Genomic DNA, 24,602 nt, shown 5'->3' on the forward strand with positions numbered 1-24,602 from the left:
ATCATGAAGTGGAACGACATTTATTGGATATTTCAAACTTTTTTAACAAATCAAAAACTGAAAAATTGGGCGTGCAAAATTATTCAGCCCCTTTACTTTCAGTGCAGCAAACTCTCTCCAGAAGTTCAGTGAGGATCTCTGAATGATCCAATGTTGACCTAAATGACTAATGATGATAAATACAATCCACCTGTGTGTAATCAAGTCTCCGTATCAATGCACCTGCACTGTGATAGTCTCAGAGGTCCGTTAAAAGCGCAGAGAGCATCATGAAGAACAAGGAACACACCAGGCAGGTCCGAGATACTGTTGTGATGAAGTTTAAAGCCGGATTTGGATACAAAAAGATTTCCCAAGCTTTAAACATCCCAAGGAGCACTGTGCAAGCGATAATATTGAAATGGAAGGAGTATCAGACCACTGCAAGACCTGGCCGTCCCTCTAAACTTTCAGCTCATACAAGGAGAAGACTGATCAGAGATGCAGCCAAGAGGCCCATGATCACTCTGGATGAACTGCAGAGATCTACAGCTGAGGTGGGAGACTCTGTCCATAGGACAACAATCAGTCGTTATTGCACAAATCTGGCCTTTATGGAAGAGTGGCAAGAAGAAAGCCATTTCTTAAAGATATCCATAAAAAGTGTTGTTTAAAGTTTGCCACAAGCCACCTGGGAGACACACCAAACATGTGGAAGAAGGTGCTCTGGTCAGATGAAACCAAAATTGAACTTTTTGGCAACAATGCAAGACTTATGTTTGGCGTAAAAGCAACACAGCTGAACACACCATCCCCACTGTCAAACATGGTGGTGGCAGCATCATGGTTTGGGCCTGCTTTTCTTCAGCAGGGACAGGGAAGATGGTTAAAATTCATGGGAAGATGGATGGAGCCAAATACAGGACCATTCTGGAAGAAAACCTGATGGAGTCTGCAAAAGACCTGAGACTGGGACGGAGATTTGTCTTCCAACAAGACAATGATCCAAAACATAAAGCAAAATCTACAATGGAATGGTTCAAAAATAAACATATCCAGGTGTTAGAATGGCCAAGTCAAAGTCCAGACCTGAATCCAATCGAGAATCTGTGGAAAGAACTGAAAACTGCTGTTCACAAATGCTCTCCATCCAACCTCACTGTTTTGCAAGGAGGAATGGGAAAAAATGTCAGTCTCTCGATGTGCAAAACTGATAGAGACATACCCCAAGCGACTTACAGCTGTAATCGCAGCAAAAGGTGGCGCTACAAAGTATTAACTTAAGGGGGCTGAATAATTTTGCACGCCCGATTTTTCAGTTTTTGATTTGTTAAAAAAGTTTGAAATATCCAATAAATGTCGTTCCACTTCATGATTGTGTCCCACTTGTTGTTGATTCTTCACAAAAAAATACAGTTTTATATCTTTATGTTTGAAGCCTGAAATGTGGCAAAAGGTTGCAAAGTTCAAGGGGGCCGAATACTTTCGCAAGGCACTGTACAAATAAACAGTCAGTAATCAGTAGTGTAAGTGAGTGGTTGCGTGTATAGATGGGATAATGAGGAGTGTTGAACGGTGCCAAAGCAAACAAACCGTCCACAAAAATGCCACAGCCAAAGTAAAAAAAAAACAGTGTGTCTGCATGGAGAAAGTCTCCTCAATGAATGGGAAAAGAGGTGTATTTATCCCGGAACACACCCGAAGCCCAGGTGTGTCTCATTTCGCTGACGACCCTCCCGGCTCCGCCCACAGACATCCTATTAAGGAAAACAAGAGCAAAGAGAAAGAATTCGGCAGACAGAGTAGGAGGGTCGTCACAATTGGCCCAGACAGCCCTCCGGCCCATAATAGAAGAACATCTTCTATCATCAACAAGTTACATATTATAACCAGTGGTGTGTATTCATGGATGCAAAGGGAAGCCAGGCTTCCCCAAATATTTGACCAATAAAAGAAATTGAATCATAAAATCATTTATCTTTCGGCTCTCCCTGTGTTTTCAGAATTGTACGTCAATGGAAACAGCGCCCCTCTATCTCAGTATGTGTAGCCCATTTCTCTGATGCTGTCTTGACCAAAAGAGTTTAACATGTTGCCGCCTTAGCATTTTATTGATTGATGCCAGCAAGCATTTGGCCTCCCTTGAATCAGTGTTGCGCTCAACTGTGGGTTGTCCTGATGCATCAAAAGCCCCCCAAGAGAGGCCCGTTTGGATTTGGCTTCAAACCAAGCAAATCACTTCCTTTGAAAAACACAATTGTCTGAAAAAACGTGTCTGTTTCTTGTCTGCTTGTGTTGACGTGCTGCGGTTGCTAGCTTGCTAGATGTAACCTAATAGGCTCACGTTAGCTAGCTAGCTAGCTGAGTTGGTTCATTGTTGCCCATGCGAGGAAGTCAGGCTAGCAAGCACTTTAGCTAGGTAGCTTATGACAACCAAAACTAAAAGTGTACTGTATGACAGAGCCATAGACCGTTTTGCCAACATGAAAGAGAAGAGGATGGCATTGGTGTTCAACTAGTCTATAAGTAGGGTGAGTAAAAACAAACAAAAAATGTTTTACTTGCATGTGCACGCATGGATGCCCACGCATACATACACACACAGAAATGAATACCATGGACATCACATGACATTTAGCAACATTGATTGGACTAAATTGTTTTTGGTATCTTTAAGTTTGTTTTCAGTGTATTAAAGTAAGCATATTTAGCCTTGTTGATTTGATGATGTTTAAGTGGAAATGGTGCAGGGATAGCAGTGCTCCTGTTGTCGTTGTGCTGACTTGCAGTATCTCCGTGATTCTAAATCAGTAGTTGCTTGACAATGCTGTAGGTGATAACTATTTTTATGCAATATTTGCTATGAGGACTTCACCAGACAGATGTTGCTCTCGGTTTTGTGATGAAACAAACGTACGTGTAGTTGAACTAACTCCGCCACTCTATGACTGTTGTATTTCTGTTGTCACGGCCTTGTTGTATATCACGTGGCGTATGAATGAATTGGTTATAGAGCAAACCGAGCAATTATCATAACATAGGTTGTAGTATGTCTTTTTACTGGATTGGCTTCCTCATTGATTTTACTCACACATGACTACTGATTGTAACATGCTGTAAAATGATTGGCCGCCCAGTCCTGCCCCTCAGTGTGTGTGTGTGTGTTGGTGTAGGGTCTCCATGCTCCAGACCTCCAATTACAAGCCAAACCCCTCATCTGGTACACAGGCCAAAACACCTGTTCACAACAGCTGCTGAGATCTCTAGGGAACATTTTTGTGTTTGTGTCCTGAAGACTCATGTCTGAGGCCAGAGCTAATACCTAGACATACTGGACGCAGAGGCATACACATAATATCCATGAGTTCATCTGACGTTGGGTAAGTAGACAAAGAAAAACGGTCAAAATCTCGCACCATCCCTGAAAAGTCTGAAAGGTTATATCACTAACTGGTCTGTGATCCGGCTTTTGTTGAGCCAGGTGAGATGAGGTGAAATGAGGATGACTTTGTTCTGACAAGCCTGTAAGAGATTAATTCATTAATTTAAGAGGCTTTTTTTTCCCAACTCACTAGATTTTATCATGTCAAAAATGCTTTTCTTAGAACTCTAAATTTCTAAAATACATTTCAAAATGTTACTCTTTTATTTTGTCTTTGTGTTTAGTTCATCAGAGATATGAAGCATAGAACAGAGAGTGTGCAGAGGAGAAAAATAAAGAGATAGAGAGCAAACAGACCATCAGAGAGCTAGGGCTTTTAATAATAATCTGTCTCCGACGGCAACGTTGGACGGTGAAAAGCTGATTGATGTGCTATGAGATCATTACAATAATTAAACACTCAGATGCTCTTATCAAATGGTGTTTAATTTGACGCAGCGTTATGATGCGTAATGGGAGAGACAAAGCGTGTGTGTTAGCCAACCTTCATTAGACTAATTGAACAGCACACTGTCAAGCCAAACACTGTTAAAATCAGCAAACAGGCTAACAGTTTAGCGAAGCGCTTACAGAAAGCATCTCGCATCCGCCCTCCAACACATCAATAACACTTCCGCTGTGTCAAACTTAACACTTACGGCAGCTGGCGTGTGTGTGTGTGCATGTTTGTTTGTGTGTGTGTGTGTGTGTGTGTTACCTACCACAGCAGTAGCTGAGGCTTCCTGTCAAAACTCTTTTAACGTCATCTCGTATTTCTCTCTCTCTCTTTAACACATCCATCCATCTCTTTATCCTGATCCCTCCATCTATCACCAAGCTGATAAATATGTGTCCATAGCTAATGGCAAACTGTCTCCCAGCCAAACCCCTCTGTGGGTGGTTACAGCTCTTCCACATTGATTAAAGTATACAGGGGTGTTCTATCTACATCCTCTTTGTAGTGATTTGTGTTATACCCGGCTCATTTCAGCTGAAAGTTTTTGTAGTTTTTTTTCTCCCAGTTGGTGTAGATATTTCCTAAAAACACTATGGTGTTCAAAAATATTTACCCTCATTCTATTCGGTGATAGGATGTAACAGACTAAAGATTTCAAATGTAATGTTTCACGCATTTAGATACTTTGTGACCCACAAGGTTCTATGTATTTTTCATGTGTATAGGCTGTGGGCTCCGCCCCGGTCGCTGGCAAGCCACACCCAGTCATTTCCTGGTAAAATAGAAATCTTTGGTAACTAGAAAACTGATCATAATTTAAAAGCCCAGGGTCTACAGTGCATTCGGGAAAAGTATTCAGACCCCTTGAATTTTTCCACATTGTGTTACGTTAGTCTTATTTCTTCCTCATCAATCTACACACAATACCCGTTAATGACATAACAAAAACTATATTTAAAAAATAAAAAACTGAAATATCATATTTATATAAGTATTCCGACCCTATACTCAGTACTTTGTTGAAGCACCTTTGGCAGCGATTACAGCCTTGAGTCTTCTTGGGTATGATGCTACAAGCTTGGCACACCTGTATTTCGGGAGTTTCTCCCAATCTTCTCTGCAGATCCTCTCAAGCTCTATTAGGTTGAATGGGGAGCGTCGCTGCACAGCTATTTTCAGGTCTTTCCAGAGATGTTCGATTGGGTTCAAATTAGGGCTCTAAATTGGCCACTCAAGGACATTCACAGACTTGTCCCGAAGCCACTCCAACGTTGTCTTGGCTGTGTGCTTAGGGTTGTTGTGTAATGGCTCTCGTCGGAGTGAGTGGACCAAAGCACAGTGTGGAAAGTGTTCATGATTAAATTTATCAAAGAAACACTCGAACAAAGTAACAAAACGAAAGTGAACAGTTCTGTCAGGTAAACAAATACTAAACAGAAAATAATTACCCACAAAACCCAGGTGGGAAATAGGTTGCCTAGGTATGATTCCCAATCAGAGACAACGATAGACAGCTGCCTCTGATTGGGAACCACACTTGGCCAAAACAAATAAATAGACAACATAGAATGCCCACCCAAATCACACCCTGACCTAACCAAATAGAGAAATAAAACGGCTATCTAAGGTCAGGGCGTGACACGTTGTCCTGTTGTAAGGTGAACCTTTGCCCCAGTCTGAGGTCCTGAGCACTCTGGAGCAGGTTTTCATCAAAGATCTCTCTGTACTTTGCTCCGTTCACCTTTCCCTCGATCCTGACTAGTCTCCCAGTCACTTCTGCTGAAGATCATCCCCACAGCATTATACTGCCACCACAATACTTCACCGTAGGGATAGTGCCAGATTTACTCCAGACGTGACGCTAAGCATTCAGGCCAAAGAGTTCAACCCTGGTTTCATCAGACCAGAGAATCTTGTTTCTCATGGTCTGAGAGTCCATTAGGTGCCTTTTGGCAAACTCCAAGCGGGTTTTCATGTGCCTTTTACTGAGGAGTGGCTTCCGTCGAACATAATGGCCTAATTGGTGTAGTGCTGCAGAGATGGTTGTCCTTCTGGAAGGTTCTCCCATCTCCACAGAGGAACTCTGGAGCTCTGTTAGAGTGACATCGGGTTCTTGGTCACCTCCCTGACCAAGGCCCTTATCCCCTTTTCTTTGAAATGTAGAAAGAAGCACTTTAATTGTGTTAGTGTCCGAATAGCCTTACCTGAGTTCTAAATAGTAGTCATCCTGGGTATGTGAAAATAATGAAAATGTAGTATGCTTTAAATGGCAGGAAATTAAACTAATGTTGCCTTGTCATCTAGTAGAATTTGCTGCACACTATTGAGGAAGAGAATCGTATTTAGAGACCCACGTGTAACTGACAACAGCTGATAATCAGCTGGGGGACACGCTGTACCAAAATGAATTCATGTAGGGAATCAAGGAAATTGCACATTAGATTACGCATTCTCAGGATAAGCCTAGTATGCTGATATTTGTTGCTTACTGTATTTGTTTTACTAAACATTACTTTTGTCACGTGTGCGCCCTACCCGGCCGCGAGGTCACCAAGCTGCTCGTTATGGCGCACACCTGTCACCATCGTTACGCACACCTGTGTGTCATCAGACTCATCTGGACTCCATCATCTCCTTGATTACCTGCCCTACATATGTCACTCCCTTTGGTTCCTTCCCCAGGCATCGTTGTTTCTGTTCCTGTGTCATGTCTGTGCGTTGTCCGTGTTTTTTTATTTTCTATTATGTTGTGTTAATTTGAAAACACTCACTCCCTGAACTTGCTTCCCGACTCTCAGCACACATCGTTACAACTTTCTAAATAGTATATAGTACAATTAGTAGTAGCCAAGCCAGATTTCAGACACAGCCAGTGTGTTGAGAAAGGTGCAGACAACAACTTGACGTGTGATTTAAGTGCCTTAATGTGTTTGGAACCCAGGAGGAGTAGCTGCTGCCTTGGCTCCCTAATAAATACAAAATACTATACAAATTAAGATTAAGAATGAATTTTAATAAGGAGCTACAGTACCAGTAAAAACTCATTCCAGGGTTTTTCTTTAGTTTGAATATTTTCTACATTGTAGAATAATAGTGAAGACATCATCGCTGTGAAATAACACATATGGAATCATGTAGTAACCAAAGAAGTTTAGATTTGAGATTCTTCAAAGTATGGCTACTTTCATTTTGCCTTGATGACAGCTTTGCACACTCTTGGAATTCTCTCAACCAGATTAGTCACCTGGAATGTATTTCAATTAACAGGTGTGCCTTGGTAAAAGTCAATTTGTGGAATTTCTTTCCTTCTCAATGTGTTAGAGCCAATCAGTTGTGTTGTGACATGGTAGGGGTGGTATACAGAATATAGCCTTATTTGGTAAAATACCAAGTCCATATAATGACAAGAACAGATCAAATAAACAAAGAGAAATTACAGTCCATTATTTTAAGACATGAAGGTCAGTCAATCCTGAACATTTCAAGAATTTTGAAAGATTCTTCTAAGGCAGTCGCAAAAATCCTCAAGCGCTATGATGAAACTGGCTTTCATGAGGACTGCCACAGGAAAAGAAGACCCATAGTTATCTCTGCTGCAGAGAACTAGTCAATTAGAGTTACCAGCCTCAGAAATTGCAGCTCAAATAAATGCTTCACAGAGTTCAAGTAACAGACACATCTCAACATCAACAGTTCAGAGAAAACTGTGTGAATCAGGCCTTCATGGTCGAATTGCTGCAAATAAACCACTACTAAAGGACACCAATAAGAAGAGACTTGCTTGAGCCAATAAACACGAGCAAAGGACATTAGACCGGTGGAAATCTATGCTTTGGTCTGATGAGTCCAAATTTAAGATTTTTCGTTCCAACCACCGTGTCTTTGTGAGACACGGAGTAAGTGAATGGATGATATCTTCATGTGTGGTTCCCACCGTGAAGCATGGAGGAGGAGGTGTGCTGGTGTGGGGGTGCTTTGCTGGTGACACTGTCAGTGATTTATTTAGAATTCAAGGCACACTTAACCAGCATGGCTACCACAGCATTCTGCAGTGATACCCCATCCCATCTGGTTTGCGCTTAGTGGGACTATCATTGGTTTTTCAACACGCCTCATTTGTTTTTCAACACACCTCCATACTGTCTAAGGGTTATTTTACCAAGAAGGAGAGTGATGGAGTGCTGCATCAGATTACCTGGCCTCCACAATCACCCTACCTCAACCCATTTGAGATGGTTTGGGATGAGTTGGACCGCAGAGTGAAGGACATGTAACAAGTGCTCAGCATATGTGGGAACTCCTTCAAGATGTGTGGGAACTCCTTTGAACTCCTTCAAGAAAGCATTCCAGGTGAAGCTGGTTGAGAGAATGCCAAGAGTGTTTATAGTTGTCATCAAGGTAAAGGGTGGCTACTTTGAAGAATATAAAATATAGTTTGATTTGCTTAACACTTTTTTGGTTACTACATGATTCCATATGTGTTATGTGTTGTCCTCACTATTATTCTACATTGTAGAAAATAGCAAAAATAAAGAAAATCCCATGAATGAGTAGATGTGTCATACTTTTCACTGGTACTATAAATCTTCAGCCTTGTAGACGAACACACTACAAGGGCCTAAAATGTATATTACATTACATGTACACCTAAATAAAGTCCTACAACGATTTATGTGTATTTTTATAACGATCTACTTCGTGACATACAGTGGGGCAAAAAAGTATTTAGTCAGCCACCAATTGTGCAAGTTCTCCCACTTAAAAAGATGAGAGAGGCCTGTAATGTACATCATAGGTACACTTCAACTATGACAGACAAAATGGAGGGAGAAAAAATCCAGAAAATCACATTGTAGGATTTTTAATTCATTTATTTGCAAATTATGGCGGAAAATAAGTGAGATTGGACATTGTCATTGAGGCCATCTCCATTTTGAGGTAGTCAATTTTCTTCTTCTACTACTTCTATGAGTTGGTAAATAAACTGAAAGGGTGCATACTGCCACCTGGAGTGTTTTGTTTGAACAGGTATAAAGCCAAGGAATGTGGAATATGAAATATGGAATGGAATATGGAATATGGAATATGGAATCTTTGCTCACAAGTATAATTCATTGGCTAATCCCTCCTGGTGACCTCGATGGAATTATGTGATCCTTCCTTAAGCCATAGGAAGTCCCACCCAGTTGACTATACTTCAAAATGGCGATAGTCCTTAATGGTGCCACCCATTAACTTTTGCGAACTACTTTTCTTTGGATTATTACACAGAGAAACAGCTGAACTGTATTTCATTATTTCCTTTATTGCACCGGGATTTTTGGGGGAGGGGGATTTTGGAACTGAACTCAATAGAACATTTACTTTTATTGTAAGACAAAGGTATTGTTGTTGCTCAACTACTAAAACAGAGACTTCTTAAACATTTGAGTTAATTAATAAATGAAATTACATTTAGATTAGATTTTAATTCATTTTAGGGTATTTTGGTTTGATGTCTTTATGCCAGCTGATTTATTTGTGAATATACAATTCTTTGCATGACATTCCCTTGTTTTTCTATTACCGACGAGAGCATTTTTTTTTACAGGGTTTCTCAGAGTTAATCTTGGTGGTGTTGTCAGCAGATGTCTGTGAAGAAGCAGAGTGGAGGGCAATTTCCTCGGGGCTCCAAACTATTCTGTGCTGGGCTGGGTTGGTCTCGGCTGGACTAGGCTGGGGAGAGAGTCAATGAGGTGGGCAGAGGGACAGTAATGATGTGCAATATTCTTTCCAGTTGTTGACAGCATGAGGACATGTTCTCGGAAATACACTAACATACAGTACATTTTTGACAGAGTGGGTTTCAATAATATGGATCGGAGGATGAGGTATACTAGAAAACAGTACGATCTAGAAGAAAAAGAGACGCACACCTATTTAGGCGAGGTGCTGGCTAGCGGAGTAGAAAACTTGAAAATAAAACTCTAGGAGCTCAGATGCAAAAATTGAATTACCAGCCAAGCTGTCTTCATCAGGGTATGACTGGAAAACTGTAAAACAGTGACAAGTGTTACTCCTAGCTAAGTAAATAAAGTGATACAAATAGTGTACTCCCATTACCTAATTGTATTTATTATTAATCCCCATCCCCAGCTACTCTTCCTGTGGTCCAGCAAAATGAAGGCAGTTATACAATTTTAAAAAATTACAATACATTCACAAAATAATTCACAACATATTAAGTGTGTGCCCTCAGGCCCCTACTCTACTACCACATATCCCCAACACAAAATCCATGTGTATGTGTGTGTATAGTGCATATGTTATCGTCTGTTTGTGTTGGTTCACATTCCCCACTGTTCCAAAAGGTGTATTTTTATCTGTTTTTTAATCTACTTGATGTGGAATAGAGTTCCATGTAGTCATGGCTCTATGTAGTACTGTGCCATAGTCTGTTCTGGACTTGTGGGGTACGCATAGGTGTCCGAGCTGTGTTCCAGTAGTTCAAACTGTGTACAGTGCCTGGCAAAGTATTCATCCCCCTTGGCGTTTTTCCTATTTTATTGCATTACAACCTGTAATTTAAATGGATTTTTATTTGGATTTCATGTAATGGACATACACAAAATAGTCCAAATTGGTGAAGTGAAATTAAAAAAATTACTTCTTTCAAATAATTCTATAAAATAATAATCGGAAAAGTGGTGCGTGTATATGTATTCACCCCCTTTGCTATGAAGCCCCTAATTAAAATCTGGTGCAACCTTCAATGTCACATAATTTGTTATATAAAGTACACCTGTGTGCAATCTAAGTGTCACATGATCTGTCACATGATCTCAGTATATATACACCTGTTCTGAAAGGCCCCAGAGTCTGCAACGTCACTTAGCAAGCGGCACCACCAAGCAAGTGGCACCATTAAGACCAAGGAGCTCTCCAAACAGGCCAGGCACAAAGTTGTGGAGAAGTACAGATCAGGGTTGGGTTATAAAAAATTTCCAATACTTACATTCAAGCAGAAATTTGCATCCTGTAGCTCTAACTCCAAAAAGATCTGGGACACTGTAAAGTCCATGGAGAACAAGAGCACCTCCTCCCAGCTGCCCACTGCACTGAGGCTAGGTAACACGGTCACCACCGATAAATCCATGATAATCCAAAACTTCAAGTATTTCTCAACGGCTGGCCATGCCTTCCTCCTGGCTACTGCAACCTCGGCCAACAGCTCCGCCCCCCCCGCAGCTACTCGCCCTAGCCTCCCCAGCTTCTCCTTTACCCAAATCCAGAAAGCAGATGTTCTGAAAGAGCTGCAAAACCTGGACCCGTACAAATCAGCTGGGCTTGACAATCTGGACTCTCTATTTCTGAAACTATCCGCCGCCATTGTCGCAACTCCTATTACCAGCCTGTTCAACCTCTTTCATATCATCTGATATCCCCAAGGATTGGGAAGCTGCCGCAGTCATCCCCCTCTTCAAAGGGAGAGACACCCTGGACCCAAACTGTTACAGACCTATATCCATCCTGCCCTGCCTATTTAAGGTCTTCAAAAGCCGAGTCAACAAACAGATCACTGACCATCTCGAATCCCACCGTACATTCTCCGCTGTGCAATCTGGTTTCTGAGCCGGTCACGGGTGCACCTCAGCCACGCTCAAGGTACTAAACGATATCATAACCGCCATCGATAAGAGACAGTACTGTGCAGCCGTCTTCATCGACCTGGCCAAGGCTTTCGACTCTGTCAATCACCATATTCTTATCGGCAGACTCAGTAGCCTCGGTTTTTCTAATGACTGCCTTGCCTGGTTCACCAACTACTTTGCAGACAGAGTTCAGTGTGTCAAATCGGAGGGCATGTTGTCCAGTCCTCTGGCAGTCTCTATGGGGGTGCCACAGTGTTCAATTCTCGGGCCGACTCTTTTCTCTGTATATATCAATGATGTTGCTCTTGCTGCGGGCGATTCCCTGATCCACCTCTACGCAGACGACACCATTCTGTATACTTCTGGCCCTTCCTTGGACACTGTGCTATCTAACCTCCAAACGAGCTTCAATGCCATACAACACTCCTTCCGTGGCCTCCAACTGCTCTCAACCGTTCGCTGCCTGCACCCGCACGCCCGACTGGCATCTTCACCCTGGATGGTTCCGACCTATAATATGTGGACATCTATAAGTACCTAGGTGTCTGGCTAGACTGTAAACTCTCCTTCCAGACTCATATCAAACATCTCCAATCTAAAATCAAATCTAGAGTTGGCGTTGTATTCCGCAACAAAGCCTAATTTACTCACGCCGCCAAACTTACCCTAGTAAAACTGACTATCCTACCGATCCTCGACTTCGGCGATGTCATCTACAAAATAGCCTCCAATACTCTACTCAGCAAACTGGATGCAGTTTATCACAGTGCCATCCGTTTTGTTACTAAAGCACCTTATACCACCCACCACTGCAACCTGTATGCTCTAGTCGGCTGGCCCTCGCTACATATTCGCCGCCAGACCCACTGGCTCCAGGTCATCTACAAGTCCATGCTAGGTAAAGCTCGGCCTTATCTCAGTTCACTGGTCACGATGGCAACACCCACCCGTAGCACGCGCTCCAGCAAGTGTATCTCACTGATCATCCCTAAAGCCAACACCTCATTTGGCCGCCTTTCCTTCCAGTTCTCTGCTGCCTGTGACTGGAACGAATTGCAAAAATTGCTGAAGTTGGAGACTTTTATCTCCCTCACCAACTTCAAACATCTGCTATCTGAGCAGCTAACCGTTCGCTGCAGCTGTACATAGTCCATCGGTAAATAGCACACCCAAATTACCTACCTCATCCCCATACTGTTTTTATTTATTTACTTTTCTGCTCTTTTGCACACCAGTATCTCTACCTGTACATGACCATCTGATCATTTATCACTCCAGTGTTAATATGCAAAATTGTAATTATTCACCTACCTCCTCAGGCCTTTTGCATACAATGTATATAGACTCTACTTTTTCTACTGTGTTATTGACTTGTTTATTGTTTACTCCATGTGTAACTCTGTGTTGTTGTCTGTTCACACTGCTATGCTTTATCTTGGCCAGGTCACAGTTATAAATGAGAACTTGTTCTCAACTAGCCTACCTGGTTAAATAAAGGTCAAATAAAAATAAAAAATCCATAATAAAACAAGTTGAAAGGATATGGAACCCCAGCAAACCTGCCAAGAGAGGGCCGCCCACCAAAACTAATGGACCAGGCAAGGAGGGCATTAATCATAGATGCAACAAAGAGACCAAAGATACCCCTGAAGGAGCTCAACAGCGAAGATTGGAGTATCTGTCCATAGGACCACTTTAAGCCGTACACTACACAGAGCTGGGCTTTACGGAAGAGTGGCCAGAAAAAAGCCATTGCTTAAAGAAAAAACGTTTGGTGTTCGCCAAAAGGCATGTGGGAGACTCACCAAACATATTGAAGAATGTACTCTGGTCAGATGAGACAAAAATTGAGCTTTTTGGCCATCAAGGAAAATGCTATGTCTTGTGCAAACCCAACAGCTCTCATCACCCCGAGAACCCTATCCCAGTGAAGCATGGTGGAGGCAGCATCATGCTGTGAGGATGTTTTTCATTGGCAGGGACTGGGAAACTGGTCAGAATTGAAGGAATGATGGATGGCCTAAATACAGGGAAATTCTTGAGGGAAAACTGTTTCAGTCTTCCAGAGATTTGAGAATGGGACGGAGGATCCGCTTCCAGCAGGACAATGACCCTAAGCATACTGCTAAAGCAACACTCATGTGGTTTAAGGGGAAACATTTAAATGTCTTGGAATGGTCTAGTCAAAGCCCAGACCTCAATCCATTTGAGAATCTGTACACTAGCGGAACCCATCCAACTTGAAAGAGCTGGAGCAGTTTCACATTGAAGAATGGGCAAAAATCCCAGTGGCTAGATGTGCCAAGCTTATAGAGACATACCCCCAAGAGACTTGCAGCTGTAATTGCTACAAAAGGTAGTATTGATTTTGGGGGGTGAATAGTTATGCATGCTCAGGTTTTCAGTTTTTTTTGTCTTTTTTCTTGTTTGTTTCACAATAAAAACATGTTTGCATGTTCAAATTGGTCAACATGTTGTGTAAATCAAATGATACGAACACACCAAAAATCTATTTTAATTCCAGGTTGTAAGGTAACAAAATAGGAAAAATGCCAAGGGGGTGAATACTTTCGCAAGCCACTGTCCATCCAAGGACTAGCCGTGCTTCCCTGTTCTGAGCCAACTGCAATTTTCCCTGGCAGCTGACCACACGACTGAACAGTAGTCCAGGTGTGACAAAACTTGGGCCTGTAGGACCTGCCTTGTTGATAGTGCTGTTAAGAATGCAAAGCAGTGCTTTATTATGGACAGACTTCTCCCCATCCTAGGTACTGTTGTATCAATACGTTTTCACAGTTTGACAGTTTACAGTTTACAAACCAGGGTTACTCCAAGCAGTTTAGTCTCCTAAACTCCTCACATTATTCATTACAAGATTTAGTTGAGGTTTAGGATTTAGTGAATGATTTTTACCGGTATACAATGCTTTAGTTTAGAAATATTTAGGACTAACTTATTCCTTGCCATCCATTCTGAAACGAACTGCAGCTCTTTGTTAAGTGTTGCAGTTATTTCAGTCGCTGTGGTATCTGACGTGTATAGTGTTGAGTCATCCACATACATAGGCACACTGGCCAGTGGCATGTTGTTAGTAAAGATTGAAAAAGGTAAGTGGCCTAGACAGCTGCCCTGGGGAATTCCTGATTCTACCTGGATTTTGTTGGAGATGCTTCCATTAAAGAACACCCTCTGTGTTCTGTTAGACACAACTCTGTATCCACAAAATAGCAGGGGGTATAAAGCCATAACACATATACATTTTTCCAGCAACAGACTATGACCGATAATGTCAAAAGCCGCACTGAAGTCTAACAAAACAGCCCCAACACTTTTATATCATCAATTTCTCTCAGCAATCAACAGTCATTTGTGTAAGTGCTGTGCTTGTTGAATGTCCTTTCCTGTAAGTGTGGTGAAAGTATGTTGTCAATTTGTTTACTGTAAAAATAAATTGAATTTTAAAAAAGTTTACAAAAGGTTGGTATTAGGCTTGGTCGGCTATTTGAGCCAGTAAAGGGGGCTTAAATATCCTTAGGCAGGTGAATGACTTTTGCTTCCCTCCAGGCCTGAAGGCACACACTTTCTAGTTGGCTTAAATTGAAGATATGGAGTGGCAATAACGTTCGCTATTATCCTTAGTAATTTTCTATCCAAGTTGTTAGACCCCGGTGGTTTGTCATTGTTGATAGGTGCGAGGTTGTGAATTTCAGTTCTATAAATTATGGAAGTAGTGCAGTGAATGCTGCTCCACTGTATCTGGTATAATGCTCACTCATTCTCTCCCTCTTGTTCTCTTTTCCTCCTCTCCTTCTCTTTCAAAAACCATGGTAATGCAGTATACGATGTGTTGACCTCATTCAATCCTAACCCCCCCCCCCCCCCCCCTCTCTCTGTGTTTCTCTCCACCTCTCTCCCTGTGCTATTCTTGGCTCTGTGGTCCAAAGCTAGGGGCTCTAAATGCGTCCTGTCCTGCTTCTGTCCTCGCCCTCTGGGTGACCATGGAGACAGATGGTCCTGCCCTGGGTGGAGATGTAGGATAATGAGGAGACTGGTGATGTCACTGGGGCTCTAATGCACATCTTAAACGTACGATGTGACTTGTTATATGTATTTTTTGCTTTCATGTAAGCGGTTGGCTAGCTGGGCCAAACAAATGTCGTTTGTCAGAAATAGTTTGAACAGAATGCCCCAGAGGCACAGTGAAAGGATTTGGTTCTGTTTGAAAGTTTTTAGATTATGTCTGAACTCGATTGTCCTGCCATGCGTGACTCAGCTGAGGCCATGCAGATGTCTGCTAAGGATGTGTGTGTAGTCAGCAGTGAATCTCACACACAGAAACACACACGAGTAGGCATGCACACACACACACACACACACACACACACACACAAGCTGTGACTTTTAAACTCTTGTCATGACCGAGACTCCATGAGACATCTCATCCCTTCCATTACAATAGCTGACCTTTTAGATGATGCTCTGGGTCACCATGTCAACCCAAACAAAAATCATATTAAACACACAAGCTAAAAAGGGCATTCCGTGAATGGATTGGGAGGATTTGGCAAAGAGCAAAATTGGCAAATTTTCCATCCCCGTGTCGAGCATGGGAGATTAGAAAATCATTAAGGCCTGTAATCATTGGGAATCCTGTTATCTGCGGATTAAGAGAGGGATATGGAGGGATGAAAAGAGGGATAGAGGGATGAATAGAGGGATATGATAGCTGGGGACTGGTTGTCAGTGGGCAGAATTTGGGAACAGAATCACAACTGTTGTTGAAGAGCGATTCTGTGGCCAATCTACAATTTCACCCGTTTCTGTCTCATTTCAATACACTTCAGGCTGTTCATCTAGGAATGACATTTATATAACAATACAGATTAACAATGTTGCTACCAAATGACCACAGAGAAATTCAGCCTGAAGTATCATAGGTGGTTTCTAACCATTTTTCTCCTTAATAGGAATGTTTGCCTTAAATGATAAAGGCTTGGGCCCAACTGTTCTCGGTTGAATATGAGCCTTTGGGGGAAAAAAACACTCTGGAAATGCATTTGAATCATATCATAATTGAAAAGATGGAGGCTTGGATGAGAAATTTCACTGTTCTGATAACAATGCAGCAATCATCGTTGGTTTTCCGAGAAGGAGCAGTAAGGATTCCATTTGCGCCCATGGGAGAATTCCATTGTAGCCATGACAGTAAGCAGGAAGGCTCACGCTGGTGAATGGGGCAACGGCAGACGGCACTCGCACCCATAATTAATCTTTCTCCACCTCTATTTCCCTTCGTCTCCACATCCCACTGTCCCCTCCACACCACCATTTTCTCTCCATCTTTCGAGCTCCATCGTTTCCGAGGTGAAAGTGTGTCATTTTGAGCGTGGGTTCTGAAGGCTGAATGGCACCTCTCGACGGGAGAAATAGTTGTTCAACCAAGCTTTTATGACTTTAAGATAAGCATAAATGTAAGTATAGAGACAGAATAGACATTTTATTATTGGTTAGTTCATCCATCTTTTGTGTTCAAACCTCCCCGCTGTGCTCCATCCCTGTAGGGAGTCTCCCATTGTTAGGTAGAAGATAGTCACATAGAAGGTCTATTTCAGGTTGTTGGAGAAGAATAGACTGTCATGGTATCCTCAATTCTCATCTCCTCAGTTCGTTAATCTCCCGTCAGTGAGGGAAGCTGTAGATTAATTTCAAACAGGAACCTCTCACTGAGCCTCTCTGAGGAGCTCCATTAACAGATTAGATCATTGTTAAAGTCAAATGGATTAATTCAATGGGTTAAGTTTAATGTAGAGTTGGTTTTTTTTCAGTGTAAAGAGTAGGAGACATGGATTGTTTCCTCTTGTTACATGTGTTACCATGAAAGCTTAAAGTGAATGTTTTATTAAATATTTCCCCATACTAAAATAAATCTTGCTATATGAGCCACGTTACAATTCCCACCGAATGGGTGTTAGAAGTGGGATGACAGCATGAGGCCATCGGAACGCACGGCCGGATGTTTGAGGGGGGCCATGAGGACGTACCTTACCATTCAGGGAGAGCAGTGTATCAATCCTCTCTATATACTGTAAGCCTTTTTACAATTCCCACCAATTGGGTTAACCCAAATGGCACGATGCATGGTATGTTTGCTTTTCACACCAATGGCCCAGGTTCGCTTCCCTGCCCCGCCATTGTCTACAGTATGAAATTATAAAAAATAATGTGTTAATGAATGTAATTGATCAAGACTATCTTAACACACTGTAATGTGATGATAAGTTCCTATTGAGCAGTAAACGTGGTTAACCCTCATACTACCGACTGGGGTCGTTTTGATCCCAGGGCCATATTTTGAAATCATATCCCAAAGGTTGTTTATTCAATTCTTAAAAATGTTTAAATTGTTCTTAGTAAATCTAAATCATGTTTCTGTATCAATATTGATTTTTAAAAATTCAAGCAAAAATCGCCTAATTCCGTCTATAGTAATTTGATAGATGGGACCATTATTTGAATGCAGGTTTCTCTATACAAAATAACAAGTTATCCAAACATACCACCAGAGGGTGGGGGGACCTGTATCAGTGATTTTGACCAGATAGACAGATCATCTGCAGAGATATACAATACCAGTCAAAAGTTTGGACACACCTACTCATTCAAGGGTTTTTCTTTCTTTATACTATTTTATACATTGTAGAATAATAGTGAAAAAAATCTAAACTACGAAATAACACATGTGGAATCCTGTAGAAACCCAAAAATATTTTAGATTCTATTCTTCAAAGTGTATCTCACTGATCATCCCCAAAGCCAACACCTCCTTTGGCCGCCTTTCCTTCCAGTTCTCTGCTGCCAGTGACTGGAACGAATTGCAAAAATCACTGAAGTTGGAGACTTATATCTCCCTCACTAACTTTAAGCGTCAGCTGTCAGAGCAGCTTACCGATCGCTGCAGCTGTACACAGCCCATCTGTAAATAGCCCATCCAACCAACTACCTACCTCATCCCCATATTTCTTTTTGTTTTTCTGCTCTTTTGCACAACAGCATTTCTACTTGCACATCCTCATCTGCACGTATATCACTCCTGTTTAAATTGTAATTACTTCACCACTATTGGCCTATTTATTACCTTACCTCCTTACCTCATTTGCACACACTGTATACAGATTTTTCTATTGCGTTATTGGCTGTACGATACAGGAAATGTTACATAAATACCAGAATTCCTATAATATTCTACAATATTCAATGTGTGCAAATTGTTATGGTATTTGGGTTGCTCTAACATTTGATTTACAGTGACATTAAGGATTTGACCATGCTTTTTGAAGTGTCATGCCATTAGCCCTACCACTCTCATTGTTTCACTAGCAGCGATGCTAATGCCGACTGTGGGGTAAGTAAATAAAGAGACTTACGCCATATTGTTGGTCATTTTGTCTCTCAGGATCAATGGATGAATCAATTTATGTCAATATATGAATATTGTTGGTGTACAACCTTTTATTTCTCTAAAATGTTGTTTGCTTACATCCCTGTTAGTGAGCCTTTCTCCATTGCCAAGAGAATCCATCCACCTGAAAGGTGTAGCATATCAAGAAGCTGATAAAACAGCATGATCATTACACTGGTTCAGCATGTGCTGGGGACAATAAAATGCCACTAGAAGGTGCAGTTTTGTCACACTACACAATGCCACAGATGTCTCAAGTTTTGAGGGAGCGTGCAATTGGCATGCTGACGGCAGGAATGTCCACCAGAGCTGTTGCCAGAGAATTGAATGGTAATTTATCTACCAACGCTGTTTTAGAGAGTTTGGCAGTACGTCCAACTGGACTCACAACCACAGACCAATTGTAATCACGTCCGTAACTCCGCATCTTCAACTGCAGGATCGTCTGAAACCAGCCACCCGGACAGCTGATGAAACTGTGGGTTTGCAAAACTGAATATTTTTTGCACAAGCTGTCAGAAACTGTATGGGTGTGGTTGGAGGCGTGGCCAAACCTACAGGTGCCAAACCTACAGGTGCCATACCTACAGGTGCCAAACCTACAGGTGGCATCTGGGATAGGCCATCATTTCAAATAAGAACTTGTTCTTAACTGACTTGCCTAGTTAAATAAAATAAAAAATGAAAAATAAATAAATACATTTAGGCTGAAAAAATAGGAATTTAAGTCCTCTTCTCCTATATTGAACACTGTTTTGTCGGAAAATATACATGGGATAGTTCAGAGCCACCTGTGTCCATTGGACTTGAATTTATTTTGGATTATGGACTTCATTACCTTTTTGTGTTTTTAGAGTGTTTTTCAATTATGTGTTTTATATCAATCTTTTGTTGATTTGCCTATCAATTTACGAGATGGTCAGTTTAGAATATCTGTAAGTCTGACAGTATAGGAGTGTTTGGGAAATGTACAGTGCCTGCGGAAAGTATTCAGACTCCTTGACTTTTTCCTGATTTTGTTAAATTACAGCCTTATTCTAAAATTGATTTTTAATCCCTGAAGAAATCTACACGCAATACTAATTTAATTTGCTATGAGACTCGAAATTGAGCTCAGGTGCATCCTGTTTCTGTCTACTTGAGATGTTTCTACTACTTGAATGGAGTCCACCTGTTGTAAATTCAATTGATTAGACATGATTTGGAAAGGCACACACCTGTCTATATAAGGTCCCACAGTTGGCAGTGCATGTCAGAGAAAAAACCAAGCCATGAGGTCGAAGGAATTGTTCGTAGAGCTCAGAGACAATGTTGAGGCACAGATCTGGGGAAGGGTACCAAAAATGTCTGCGGCATTGAAGGTCCCCAAGAACACAGTGGCCTCCATCATTCTGAAATGGAAGAAGTTTGGAAGCACCAAGACTCTTCCTAGAGTTGGCTGCCTGGCCAAACTGAGCAATCAGGAGAGAAGGGCCTTGGTCAGGGGGGTGACCAATAACCTGATGGTCACTCTGACAGAGCTCTAGAGTTCCTCTGTGGAGATGGGAGAACCTTTCAGAAGGACAACTAGATCTGCACACCAATCAGGCCTTTATGGTCGAGTGGCCAGACGGAAGCCATTCCTCAGTAAAAGGAACATGACAGCCCGCTTGATGTTAGCCAAAAGGCACCTAAAGACTCAATATTCTCTAGTCTGATGAAAACAAGATTGAACTCTTTGGCCTGAATGCCAAGTGTCATGTCTGGAGGAAACCTGGCACCATCCCTACACTGAAGCTTGGTGGTGGAAGCGTCATGCTGTGGATAGGTTTTTTGTGGCAGGGACTGGGAGACTAGTCAGGATCGAGGCAAAGATGAACGGAGCAAAGTACAGAAAGATCCATGATGAAAACCTGCTTCAGAGTGCTCAGGACCTCCGACTGGGGACGAAAGTTCACCTTCCAACAGGACAAAGACCTTGTGCACACAGCCAATGATGGAGTAGTTTTGGGACAAGTTTCAATGGCCTTGAGTGGCCCAGACAGATTCCAGACTTGAACCCAATCGAACATCACTGGAGAGACCTGAAAATAGCTGTGTAACTCTCGACACATATCCTGACATAGCTGGAAAGGATCTGCAGAGAAGAACAGAGAAGAACTCCCCATATACAGGTGTGCCAAGCTTGTAGCGTCCTACTCAAGAAGAACTGACGCTGTAATCACTGCCAAAGGTACTTCAACAAAGTACTGAGTAAAGGGTCTGAATACTTATGTAAATGTTTCAGTTAAAAAATATTCTATAAATTAAAAAAAAAACATATTTGTCAGTATGGGGTATTGTGTGTTGATTGATGAAGAAAAAACAAATCATTTAAACAATTTTAGAAGAAGCTGTAACTTAACAAAATGTGGGAAAAGTCAAGGGGTCTGAATACTTTCCAAAGGTACTGTGTTCCTTGGTTGTGGGTTCACGGTGGGCACGTGTGGTGTTTCGTTTAGTTTATTTGATCATTTTAAACAAGGTACACATAAAGTATGCATTTGATTAAGAATCAGAGGAAAAATACAAAAACGTCAACAACTTATTTTCATTGTGGTCCTTTTTCACAATAGCATTTGGCATGTGTGGCAGGATAAAAAAAAACAGAAGCTAAAAATGGCAGGTCAATTTTGTTATATAATGACATAAAAACACAACATATACATACTATACACAAAGGAACACTATTTGGTCATCATCGATGGACTAGAAGGGATTGCTCACAGAGGCACACTATCCATTAAAACCTCTTGGTACTACCCATCCGGGAGCGTTGTCATCAACTGACACTAATTAGCATAATGCAATGGACATAAATATTACTAGAAAATACTCCTATTCATGAAATCACAAGTTAAATATATTGAAACACAGCTTAGCCTTTTGTTAATCACCCTGTCATCTCAGATTTTGAAAATATGCTTTACAGCCAAAGCAAGACAAGCATTTGTGTAAGTTTATCGATAGCCTAGCATAGCAATATGCCTTGCTAGCAGCAGGCAACCTGGTCACGAAAATCAGAAAAGCAATCAAATTAAATAATTTACCTTTGATGAGCTTCGGATGTTTTCACTCACGAGACTCCCAGTTAGATAGCTGTCTGAGAAATCGATCGGACATATATATTCCAAATTAGCTCCATAATATCGACAGAAACATGACAAACGTTGTTTATAATCAATTTTTTTATAATCAGTTTTTCAAATATCTATTCAATAATATATCAACCGGGACAGATGGCTTCTTAGTAGGAAAGAGAGAAACAATGGCCGCATTTGTCCTTTACGCACAAAACACTCTGAGAGACTTCAGCTGACCACTGACGCAATGTTGATGTTCAGGCTCATTTTTCTAAATAAAAGCCTGAAACTATGTATTGTGACACTAGACACATTAGGGAAGCCATAGAAAAAGGAATCTGGTTGATATCTCATTCACTGCTCAATAGGGACGCATAGGAATGCAGAGGTTTCTAAATAAGAGTCACTTCCTGATTGGATTTTTCCCAGGCCTTTGCCTGCAATATCAGTTCTGTTATACTCACAGACAATATTTTTACAGTTTTGGAAACTTTAGAGTGTTTTCTATCCTAAGCTGTCAATTATATGCATATTCTAGCATCTTGTCCTGACAAAATAGCCCGTTTACTTTGGGAACGTTATTTTTCCAAAAATGAAAATACTGCCCCCTAGATTCAAGAGGTTTTAAGCAGTATTTCACCTTCCTTTATAAAGCTACTCAAATCAAATCAAATCAAATCAAATTTTATTTGTCACATACACATGGTTAGCAGATGTTAATGCGAGTGTAGCGAAATGCTTGTGCTTCTAGTTCCGACAATGCAGTAATAACCAACAAGTAATCTAACTAACAATTCCAAAACTACTGTCTTGTACACAGTGTAAGGGGATAAAGAATATGTACATAAGGATATATGAATGAGTGATGGTACAGAGCAGCATAGGCAAGATACAGTAGATGGTATCGAGTACAGTATGTACAAATGAGATGAGTATGTAAACAAAGTGGCATAGTTTAAAGTGGCTAGTGATACATGTATTACATAAGGATACAGTCGATGATATAGAGTACAGTATATACGTATGCATATGAGATGAATAATGTAGGGTAAGTAACATTATATAAGGTAGCATTGTTTAAAGTGGCTAGTGATATATTTACATCATTTCCCATCAATTCCCATTATTAAAGTGGCTGGAGTTGAGTCAGTGTCAGTGTGTTGGCAGCAGCCACTCAATGTTAGTGGTGGCTGTTTAACAGTCTGATGGCCTTGAGATAGAAGCTGTTTTTCAGTCTCTCGGTCCCAGCTTTGATGCACCTGTACTGACCTCGCCTTCTGGATGATAGCGGGGTGAACAGGCAGTGGCTCGGGTGGTTGATGTCCTTGATGATCTTTATGGCCTTCCTGTGACATCGGGTGGTGTAGGTGTCCTGGAGGGCAGGTAGTTTGCCCCCGGTGATGCGTTGTGCAGACCTCACCACCCTCTGGAGAGCCTTACGGTTGAGGGCGGAGCAGTTGCCGTACCAGGCGGTGATACAGCCCGCCAGGATGCTCTCGATTGTGCATCTGTAGAAGTTTGTGAGTGCTTTTGGTGACAAGCCAAATTTCTTCAGCCTCCTGAGGTTGAAGAGGCGCTGCTGCGCCTTCTTCACAATGCTGTCTGTGTGAGTGGACCAATTCAGTTTGTCTGTGATGTGTATGCCGAGGAACTTAAAACTTGCTACCCTCTCCACTACTGTTCCATCGATGTGGATAGGGGGGTGTTCCCTCTGCTGTTTCCTGAAGTCCACAATCATCTCCTTAGTTTTGTTGACGTTGAGTGTGAGGTTATTTTCCTGACACCACACTCCGAGGGCCCTTACCTCCTCCCTGTAGGCCGTCTCGTCGTTGTTGGTAATCAAGCCTACCACTGTTGTGTCGTCCGCAAACTTGATGATTGAGTTGGAGGCGTGCGTGGCCACGCAGTCGTGGGTGAACAGGGAGTACAGGAGAGGGCTCAGAACGCACCCTTGTGGGGCCCCAGTGTTGAGGATCAGCGGGGAGGAGATGTTGTTGCCTACCCTCACCACCTGGGGGCGGCCCGTCAGGAAGTCCAGTACCCAGTTGCACAGGGCGGGGTCGAGACCCAGGGTCTCGAGCTTGATGACGAGCTTGGAGGGTACTATGGTGTTGAATGCCGAGCTGTAGTCAATGAACAGCATTCAAACATAGGTATTCCTCTTGTCCAGATGGGTTAGGGCGGTGTGCAGTGTGGTTGAGATTGCATCGTCTGTGGACCTATTTGGGCGGTAAGCAAATTGGAGTGGGTCTAGGGTGTCAGGTAGGGTGGAGGTGATATGGTCCTTGACTAGTCTCTCAAAGCACTTCATGATGACGGAAGTGAGTGCTACGGGGCGGTAGTCGTTTAGCTCAGTTACCTTAGCTTTCTTGGGAACAGGAACAATGGTGGCCCTCTTGAAGCATGTGGGAACAGCAGACTGGTATAGGGATTGATTGAATATTTCCGTAAACACACCGGCCAGCTGGTCTGCGCATGCTCTGAGGGCGGCGCTGGGGATGCCGTCTGGGCCTGCAGCCTTGCGAGGGTTAACACGTTTAAATGTCTTACTCAC

The sequence above is a fragment of the Oncorhynchus mykiss genome, chromosome 26 (assembly GCF_057628025.1).
Source record: "Oncorhynchus mykiss isolate SJ-2025 chromosome 26, ASM5762802v1, whole genome shotgun sequence".
NCBI classification, from domain to species: domain Eukaryota; kingdom Metazoa; phylum Chordata; class Actinopteri; order Salmoniformes; family Salmonidae; genus Oncorhynchus; species Oncorhynchus mykiss.